Below are 9,559 nucleotides of genomic sequence, written 5' to 3' on the forward strand. Positions count from 1 at the left end.
TACAATTGTAATAGGAATGAAAAAGAGAGGATGTGGTATAGAAATATTGAGCAATTGGAATTGATTTGTGGAATGATTGAGATTTGAGTGTGTGTGTTTGTGTTCACTGGGGAAGGAGATAGGGGTGGGGCTAATTAAGGGGAAGGAGGAATGTAAGATGTTACCTTTCATAGATATGGGAGTGACATAAACTGATGAGGAAACAGAATTAGAGTGATCAGTTCTACGCAGTTCCATCCCCATTGTGTACAGAAAATAAGTTGCCCATATGTAGGAGTCCAGTTACAGGTAAAAGTGAGGTAATCAAAAATGTTAATTATTTTTCTATATAAAAGTCTATGCACTGAACTGATCACTATGTTTTGAACACCAACAACATAAAATCCTAGTACGATAATAGCTAACACTTATTGAAAACTCACTATCTTCCATCCATGATTATAAGTGCTTTATTTATATTAAATTCTTTAATTCTCATGGCAGCCCTATGGGGCGGGTGATAATATCACCCCCATTTTACAGATGAGGAAAATGGAGCTTAAAGAGATTTGTTAAACTGCTCAAAGACACTCAGCTATTATGTGGAGGATCCAGGTTTGGTCTAGAGTCTATCTCTTAGGCACTTTGTTATACTACCCACTAGAAACTTTGCTGTGGAAAGATTTGGGGATCATGTACAACAAGCCTTACTTTATAGGTGAGAAATCGAGGATCAGAAAAGTCAGTGACTTGGCCAGCGTCACAAACACTTTGTGACAGAGCCTAAACCATGACAGTTTGTGCTTTTCTGTGAAAGGCTGAATTACTTGGAGACAGATTATGTGACATTAGCCTGCAATTACTATGTACTTTTTTTTTTATTTTTTACTTTTTAAAGATTGGCCCTGAGCTAACATCTGTTGCTAATCTTCCTCCTTTTTTTTTCCTCTTCTTCTCCCTAAAGCCCCCCAGTACACAGTTGTATATTGTAGTTGCAGGTCCTTCTAGATGTGCTGTGTGGGACACTGCCTCAGCATGACTTGATGAGCTGTGCTGAGTCCAAGCCCAGAATCCGAACCAGTGAAACTCTAGGTCATGAAGTGGAGCATGCGAAATTAACCACTCAGCCATGGGGCTGCCCCTCATACACTTCTATTATTGCTGCCATTTATAAACTAGTCTTGAAAAGCTGGAAAAACGGGGTGGCCCACAGAAGTTTTCAAGCTTTCTTTCCTAAGTGGTGGCTCCATGCCAGGGGAAATTAACAAAAGATGAAGGAAATCGAACAGGTGGTCTGACTTCTCTCTCTCCCCTGGGGCAGCTCCCTCCACCTTCTGCCACTCTAGAAGGAAATCTGTCCACAATATTCCCAGGAAAAAGATTTTACAACTTTCCTCTTCACTGCAGACAAACTAATAAGAAAGACGAGAAGGGCATATCTGGTACCATTTCACCCTTCTAACTAGAAAAACTTCTCTGGTAAATGTCTTGCCGCTAACTGGGACACGCACATCAAAGAGAATTTGGCTAACCTGAAATGTCATACTTCATGGGGAGTTCAACAGGGCAATTTATCACAATTGACCCTATCAAAGAAGGACCAACCATCCCTAGTAAACCTGGGTTTGCAAAATGCCACCACATTTGGCCATAAAATTTATCATGTCAGGAGACCCATAGTCAACAGTATGCACTGTGAAATATGGCAGTGCTGCTGGGATATTTGTCTTTGTTGGGCCTGACAGATTAGCCTTGCATTTCCGCTTTGTCCACTTTCATACCCCAGCACCATCTATAATGACCCATCAGGTCAATCTGGTTGGAAACAAGACTTGTAGCTCCAAAAGCTAGAATGGGTGGAATGAAAGCCTGTACATATGCACACATTTTGGGGGTGCTCTGGTAAAATGCTGAAAAATTATTCAGTGAGTTTATTCTTTTTCAGATGATTGTTTTACTAAGACTAACATTAGAAGGGAATTCAGGCTCTTGACAAATTAACACCATTGAAGACATGTCCGTTTATCTTTTCTTTTCTCATTTACAGAAAAGAAGAGAAGAGACGGGGTGGGGATGGAATGTCTTCCTCATTTCTGAGTCCCTCCTTGGGCAGGGCTGGGTGGCAAGACTGGTTATGAAAGTCTCTGTTCTCACTGCTGTGCTGCCTCTGCTCCTAGTGTTCTCAGAATCTCTGCATTATCTACCTTCTCCTAAACTCTGCTCAGTGAGCATTCATTTACACCAGTATGTTGTAAGGGATGGATATGGCTTCTCATCCCCTGACTATTTTTTAAATTAAAATAAATATACAATTATTGAATTCGAAGAATTTTGGCACTTCAATTCTTAGTTTCTCCTTGGTAGCGATGCTGGTCAGAGAGAGGGACTGTCAGGTTACGCTCAAGCATAGCAGATTGCACGTTAGCAATAGTTTAGGGGAAAGCTCAGAATTGGGTGTGATGAATTTCAAGTTCGGGTCTGAGCTCTATGATTCGTGCTGATTGACCTTGGGCAAGTCCTGAATCTTCTAAGAGTCTCAGATCTCTGAAATATTTAGATAAATAGAAGCAACTGTTTCTCAGGATTGGTATGAAGATTAAATAGAATTTTATATACATCTGTGCATATAGACATATATATATATATATATATATATATACTTTCATAAATTAAAGAGTATAATAAAAAAGATTTTTCTCTTTTTAGAAGAAGCAGAAAGAGAACTGGATTTGGAGTCAGAATTTGTGTGTTAAAATTCCAATTTTCTACAGTATGGAGATTTCTCAAAAAATTAAAAATAGAAATGCCATATGACCTAGCTATCCCACTCCTGGGTATTTATCCAAAGAACTTGAAATGAATGATCCAAAGAGATTTATGCACCCTTATGTTCATTGCAGCATTATTCACGATAGCCAAGACATGGAAGCAATCCAAGTGCCCATCTATAGATGAATGGATAAAGAAGATGTGGTATATACATACACAATGGAATACTACTCAGCCATAAAAAAGACAAAATAATCCCATTTGCAATGACATGGATGGATCTTGAGGGTATGATGGTAAGTGAGATAAGCCAGACAGAGAAAGACAAATACTGCATGATTTCACTCATATGTGGAAGATAAAAAATACTTGGATAAAAAGAACAGATTAGTGGTTACCAGAGGGGAAGGGGGTTTGGGGGGGGGTGGATGAAAGGGATAAAGGGGCACATATGTATGGTGATGGATAAAAATTGGACTACTTGGGGTGAGCACGATGAAGTGTATTCAGGAGTTGATAAACAGGAATATACACCCGAAATTATACAACGTTATAAACCATTGTAATCTAAATAAAATTACTTGGGAAAAAAAAATTCCTGTTTTCTGGGGCTGGCTTGGTGGTGTAGTGGTTAAGTTCACTTGCTCCACTTTAGTGGTCCAGGGTTAGCTTGTTGGGATCCTGGGTGTGGACATACACACTGCTCATCAAGCCGTGCTAAGGCGGCATCCCACATACAAAACAGAGGAAAGTTGGCATAGATGTTAACTCAGCAACAATCTTCCTCAAGGAAAAAGAGGAAGATTGGCAATAGATGTTAGCTTAGGGCTGATCTTCCTCATCAGAAAAAAAAAATTATAAAAAAAATAAATTCCAGTTTTCTAATTACTAGTGTGTGATATCAGGCAAATCATTTAGTTGCTCTGAGTCTCAGTCTTTCATCTATTATCATAATGAGAATGATTGTAAAGATTTAATAAGATATATGTGATATCCTTTGGAAATTCTAAAAGTAGTATACAAATGTTTATTAATTTGTACCTCATCTTGTTATAGAAAGTGTATTTATACCATAAAGAAACTTCCATTTGATCCAAGATAATTTGATTCTGAGAGGTCTAGCAGGTAGTCCCCAAAGGGAGTCTGGTCAATTGGAAAATTTGGATTTTGTATAAGATTAAGATAGATGACATTCCTAGAAAAAAGCATAGCTATCCCTAAGACTAAGACTAGACATAAATTTGTCCCTAGGGTCCTCAAAGAGAGGACACTATGACCAATGTCCTCAACAATATCATTATAATAAACACAAGGACAAGATTCATTGGGCTGTAAATAAATGTTTATTTTACAATTTTCCTAGTATTGGGATGCTATAAAACAGGCAAAGGATGAACACAGCTACAACAGAATTGTTTTATTACCACAAAACTATTGTGGTAAAATCTGTCCACGCCTTCATAAATCATTGCAGTTACGGTCATACTTGAAGAGGACTCAAATCTGTTGCAGTGATTCCTAACAACTTTCACACAAAGCTCTTCTGGTTCTACCCAACTCCTCTTACCCAACCAGGTTCGTTTTTGCCCGTCGCCCAGAAAGCCAAACACCGAGACAATGAGATTGCAGCAGAGAGAGAGAGTTTACTCACAAGGCAGCCATGTGAGGAAGTGAGAGCATGAGCCTCAAATTCATTTCCCCACAAATAGGGACTCAGGGATATTTATGGGATAGGGGGCAAGGTGGTCTGGAATGTGGAGAGAGGTGATTGGAGGTGAGGGGATGTGAGGTAATTGATGGTCTGCACAAGCGTAGTCAGACTCCATGCCTCTTCATAGGACCCATGTTTACAAAATGGCAGCATTAGAATGATCTGAGGGTGGAGTTTTTAGCCTCTTGACATCAAAAGGTCGCCTATTGGACATTGGTGTGGGCTCAGTTGATGAGTTGGTGGTCTCAACTGGCCTGAAGTGGACAAGGAGTTCTAATTTCTGAAAAACAGCTCACACGCCCATTACCATGGTGACCCAGGCTCCAGGGAGATGTTTTCTGTAGGAGCCTAGTGGGAGTCAGATAGCATATTGCCTCAGCAGCACAGTTAACAATGTGTGGGTTAAACAGCTAAAAGCTGCAACCAGTAATTGCAAAAGGGAAAAAACTTTAGTACCTAGATACTTAATCATCAATGGCTGTTTGCCAGTTTCACTCCCTATACTACGATTTCTAAATGGGCAACAGAAATTCCATTTCCCTGTTCACCCATTTGACCTGCCAATTACTGCTGTCCTGGCTAAAACAGAAGTCCATGTACATGGTGGCAATTCTGATAGTTACTTCTGTTCTGGCGAGCCTACATTAAATAATCCGAGTGCTTATTAACAACGCAAATTCCTGCTGAATCAGAATCTTACAGTCAGGGATCCAGGAATCTGTATTTATAAAAAGCTACCAGGGGTGATGTTTATGCAAATTAAAGATTAAGACCCTGACTGGAGATTGGATAAAATAATATGACTCACTATCAGGCTCTGATAAATTCCACATGGGTAAATGAAAGACGTCTGTGTACAGAAGGTTGTATCTGCAAAACATTAGAAGTGGGGTTGAAATTTCCTAGAACTTAGTCAGACTCTTCACACACAACTCTTGACCACGGGAAGCAAGTTAACCACCTGGGAATAGTATGGACCACAATTTCTGGATGACTTGCTGTGGGACCAGGAGGTTCAGCTAGATACCTTGTGACCCACAGAAAGGCTTCATTACAGACACAGCCTAGATCTTGCCTCTGAATTCCTGGCCTAAATTTACAAGTCTAATAAACTCCATATAGACGTCCTGCTGGTACCACCCACTCAATATGAACCAAACATGTTACTTTCACCTGCATCTTTACCTGTATTCTGTCATAAATAGAAAGTCTATCTTTCCATGTAGCCATGCAAAAAACTCCAGAGCCTAATCAGCTTTTCTTTCTCCCCCATTCCCACTCCTAATGAGTGAGCAAATTCTGTTGATTCTTCATCTAAACTAACTCTATGTTGATTCCAACTTTCTAATCCTTCCAACAGTGCACTAATCTTAGACCATTATCATCTGGTAACTCCCTAAAGCCTATTTGCTTCAACTTCCTAAAGTCTATTAGAACATCAGATTCAAATTCAATGAACATTTCTGAAGCATCTACTATAATTCATCACTGGATTGGGTGTTTCCACATATTTATCTCACTTCATTCTCATAAAATTCTGCTATTGTTATTCCCATCTGCAACTGGAGAAATTGAAAATAGAAATAGAAATTGAATTGTGTGACTTAAGTAGGATCACGTAATTGCTGAGTGGCAAAGCCAGGATTTCAACCTCAGTCTTCTAACTCCTGTTCCAGCTGACTCAAATTTCTCACCTAGAATCCATTTGTCATCCTGCTGCCATGGCTACTTCCTCTGACACAGATCGAGTCACAGTACTCTCTGTTCAAAAGCTTCCATACTGTCTATAGCAGGGAGTCTAAATGTTTTGATTATGTACTCTCATCAATAAAAAAATTTTGACTACACATCCAGTGTATGTAGACTTATGTATTTATTTATAGAATACTTGTGTTTAAGTACGCTAGTATATATTATAATACATATATACAGAAATATGAATTTAAAAGGAAAGAGAATAAAATATTAGTAGAAGCCACAATATATTTTTGTATGCCTCTGTGGAGCATTTTTAACTTTCTCAGGGAGTTTCACTGCACTTTGGACATCACTGAATTCAAGTTCAAGGGCATCTATGATTTGGCTTCAACTCAACTTTTTGGGCTTAACTTTTAGAATTTTCCTTTCACCCCTCTCTACCCAAGCCTCCCTACGTTACTCACGGTTTCTTGTAAATACTATGCAACTTCACGTCTCTTTTTCTTGCCCCAGTTGTTCCATCAGCCAGAAGTGAGCATTATCCTTTCTTTGCCAGCAGAAAACTAGCTATTCCGTTGGACTAAGCAAAAAATCCCATCTCTGTCATCAAAAGACCCTAGTCAAAACCAATCGCTCCTTGAGCATGTGGCATGTATCTCCATCATGACACTTATTTTATTGTCTCTTTTTGAAAATAGTGAAATCTTTGAGTACATGAGTTACATCACATTCATTTCTGTATTCCCCATGTGGTATTTAATAAACATTTGTTAACTGAATAAAAGAATGTTAGCTGTTGTGAGTTTGAAGAATGCGCTACATGTAAAAACGTCAAAATAGAAATGATGCCATTTTCTTTGTTTTGACCCTTGTTTTCTGCCAGGCTATGGCATATGGATGGATAGTGACCCATTTTCATGAAAATTTATAGCATACATGGAGCTGCATCGTAACAGGAAAATTGCTACTCTTTGAACATGGCTCAAACTCTTGAACATAGTTGCGTTTAGCAATGACTAAAAGCGTGTCGACTATTCTGTTCTTTTCCTTTCAGTCATTTAATATTCTCACTGGCAAAGAGAGAAGAAAGTTCAGACTGGAAAGAAACTTAATAAGCATGTAAGTCAACCTCTTCATTTCACAGAAGCGGAAACTGAGGCTCAGAGGTTTTTGGTAACTTGTTCAGACTTCCGCTGCCACTTCCTGCTGAGCTAGGACTAGAACCTGATTTCTGGCCTCATCAGGTGTGCGTTCTCCAGGGCAACACTGCCTTCTTTGGTTGATTTCCATTCTTTGCATCATTAAGCTGTGGCATAACCTCTGGGAACTGACTGAAACAAATGTGAATTCTCTTACATCTGCTTCTCAAACTAGGATTTATATGCACCCTCCAGGGGTGCCTGAGGCCACAGCCTAAACATCTTACATTTTCCTGGGAGTACAAATATTCCTCCAAAAAAATTTGGGGGAGGGGAAACTATTATTTTCATATTATAACAAACACAAATTTAGAAGAATTACTGAGATACATTTAGAGCAATTTTGGAGTTGCAGAATCCTATCCCCCTGAACATGCAGAGGTTGCACTCCTCTTGAACTAAGAAAATTTTGTTGGAAGAATCTGAGAAGTACTGGGCATCTGTGGTTTACCTTACTGGGCAGAAAGAGTAAGCTAAAGTTAAAAATAATATACTCTTGCTATTTTTACCTCTTCTACAATCTGATGTTTGCCTCAACCATTCTACAGAAATGGCTCTGTATATGGCTGCCAAAGAGAGCCTTCTTGCTAAATCGAGTGGATAATTTTCTTTTCTTTTCCTTTTCTCCCTCCCTCCCTCCTTTTCTTCCTTCGTTCCCTCCTTTCTATCAATAGAAGGGTTTTATTGCATTTTAAAAATTAAAAAATTTTAGTAAGAGCTTTATTGAGATATAATTCATGTGCCATACAAGTCTCTCATTTAAAGTGTAGAATTGCATGACAATTTACATATTTTTAAATTTACTTTTTGTTGAGATATAATTGACATGTAACTGCATAAGTTTGAGGTGTATAATGTGTTGATTTGATACATTTGTATACTGCAACATGACTAACACCTCTGTCACATCACATAGTTGTCATTTCCATTTTGTGGTGAGAACTAGTGGTAAGAGCTAGTCTCTTAGCAACTTTGAAGTATACAATACAGTATTGTTGACTATAATCACTCTGCTGTGCATTAAAATATCACAAATAGAGTCTTAGGAATCATCCCACATCTTCTTGTTTTCATGACTGGATAACTCTTAGATCTTTTTCATCAACCTGCTGAACTGTTCCTTTTTCAGAGACATAGATACTATCTAAAAATTTTCTGATATCTTTGTTTTAACTGCTGTGGCTTGCTGAATCAACGCAACAAATTTGGTGCGAGTTCAATGTCGTTTACTTCAAGAATTAACTCATCTTTCTGGGCTTGAGATAGTGAACAAGCAGCACCTGGCCTCATCTGAATTTTATGGATGCATTTTTTACTCAAGAAATTTTGGATTTCAACAAGAGACCCATTCTCCTGAATGACAATGTTGATGGGGCGGTGAGCATACGCAGACCTCGTCCAGTAATGGGTGTCTAATGTAATGCCTTTGATCGTGTTCCGTACGTGACTACAGAGTGCCAACTGTAGCCAGTTCCTGTTTCTTTACTATTTGTCAACCCAGAGGCTCTTTTTCTTTCCAAGGAGACTGAATTCTACATTGATGTCTTTCAAGTCCTCACAGGGTTCCTCTAGGACCCTTCACAGTGACTGTGCATCCCTTCAGCGATGTCAACACTTTCTGGGATGTCAGCAGTTTGATTGCTGAGAATGGTCTTCATTCTCACAGTAGGTGCAGCGAAAAGAGAACATCTCAGTCTTGATCTTTCTTGACCTAAGGCATGTGACACTGCCGACTGTCCCTTCCTTCTTGATTATTTGCTTTGTCCTTTGCCTCCATAAGCTTCTCTCTCTTGCTTTGTCTCCAGCCCTTCTGGACAAAGACTCTTCTTGCCGATTTGTTTTTAAGTTGATTTTTCTTTTTCTTCTTTGCAGACTCACATACATAACTGACTTCTGCACAATTCTTCTTAGAACCTGCAAAGACATTTCAAGCTCAACTAATTGACCCCATTCTTGCCCCTACCTCCTGCCTTCCACTGCCATGCCCCCTGGTTCTCAGGACTATGTCACCCTGGCCCTAAATTACTATTTCTCTAGGGGCTCCTATTTTGTGGTGTAGATAACCTCTGAACAGCAGATATCTGAGCATCTTTCTCCACTTTTCCTTTTCTCTCACTTTCTTCATTTATTTCATCACCATGAACTACCTCCTAAATATTTTCCAATCCATTCACCATAACCACAATTACCATCCAAGTCCAGA

The 9,559-nt window shown here is 39.1% G+C and overlaps 1 pseudogene; it reads right to left on the reverse strand.

Moving 5' to 3' along the window:
- Positions 1-8,426: 8,426 nt before the first annotated feature.
- LOC106834827 (large ribosomal subunit protein uL6 pseudogene) lies at positions 8,427-9,014 on the reverse strand (annotated as a pseudogene).
- Positions 9,015-9,559: the final 545 nt, after the last annotated feature.

The sequence above is a fragment of the Equus asinus genome, chromosome 7, assembly GCF_041296235.1.
Source record: "Equus asinus isolate D_3611 breed Donkey chromosome 7, EquAss-T2T_v2, whole genome shotgun sequence".
In the NCBI taxonomy this organism is placed as follows: domain Eukaryota; kingdom Metazoa; phylum Chordata; class Mammalia; order Perissodactyla; family Equidae; genus Equus; species Equus asinus.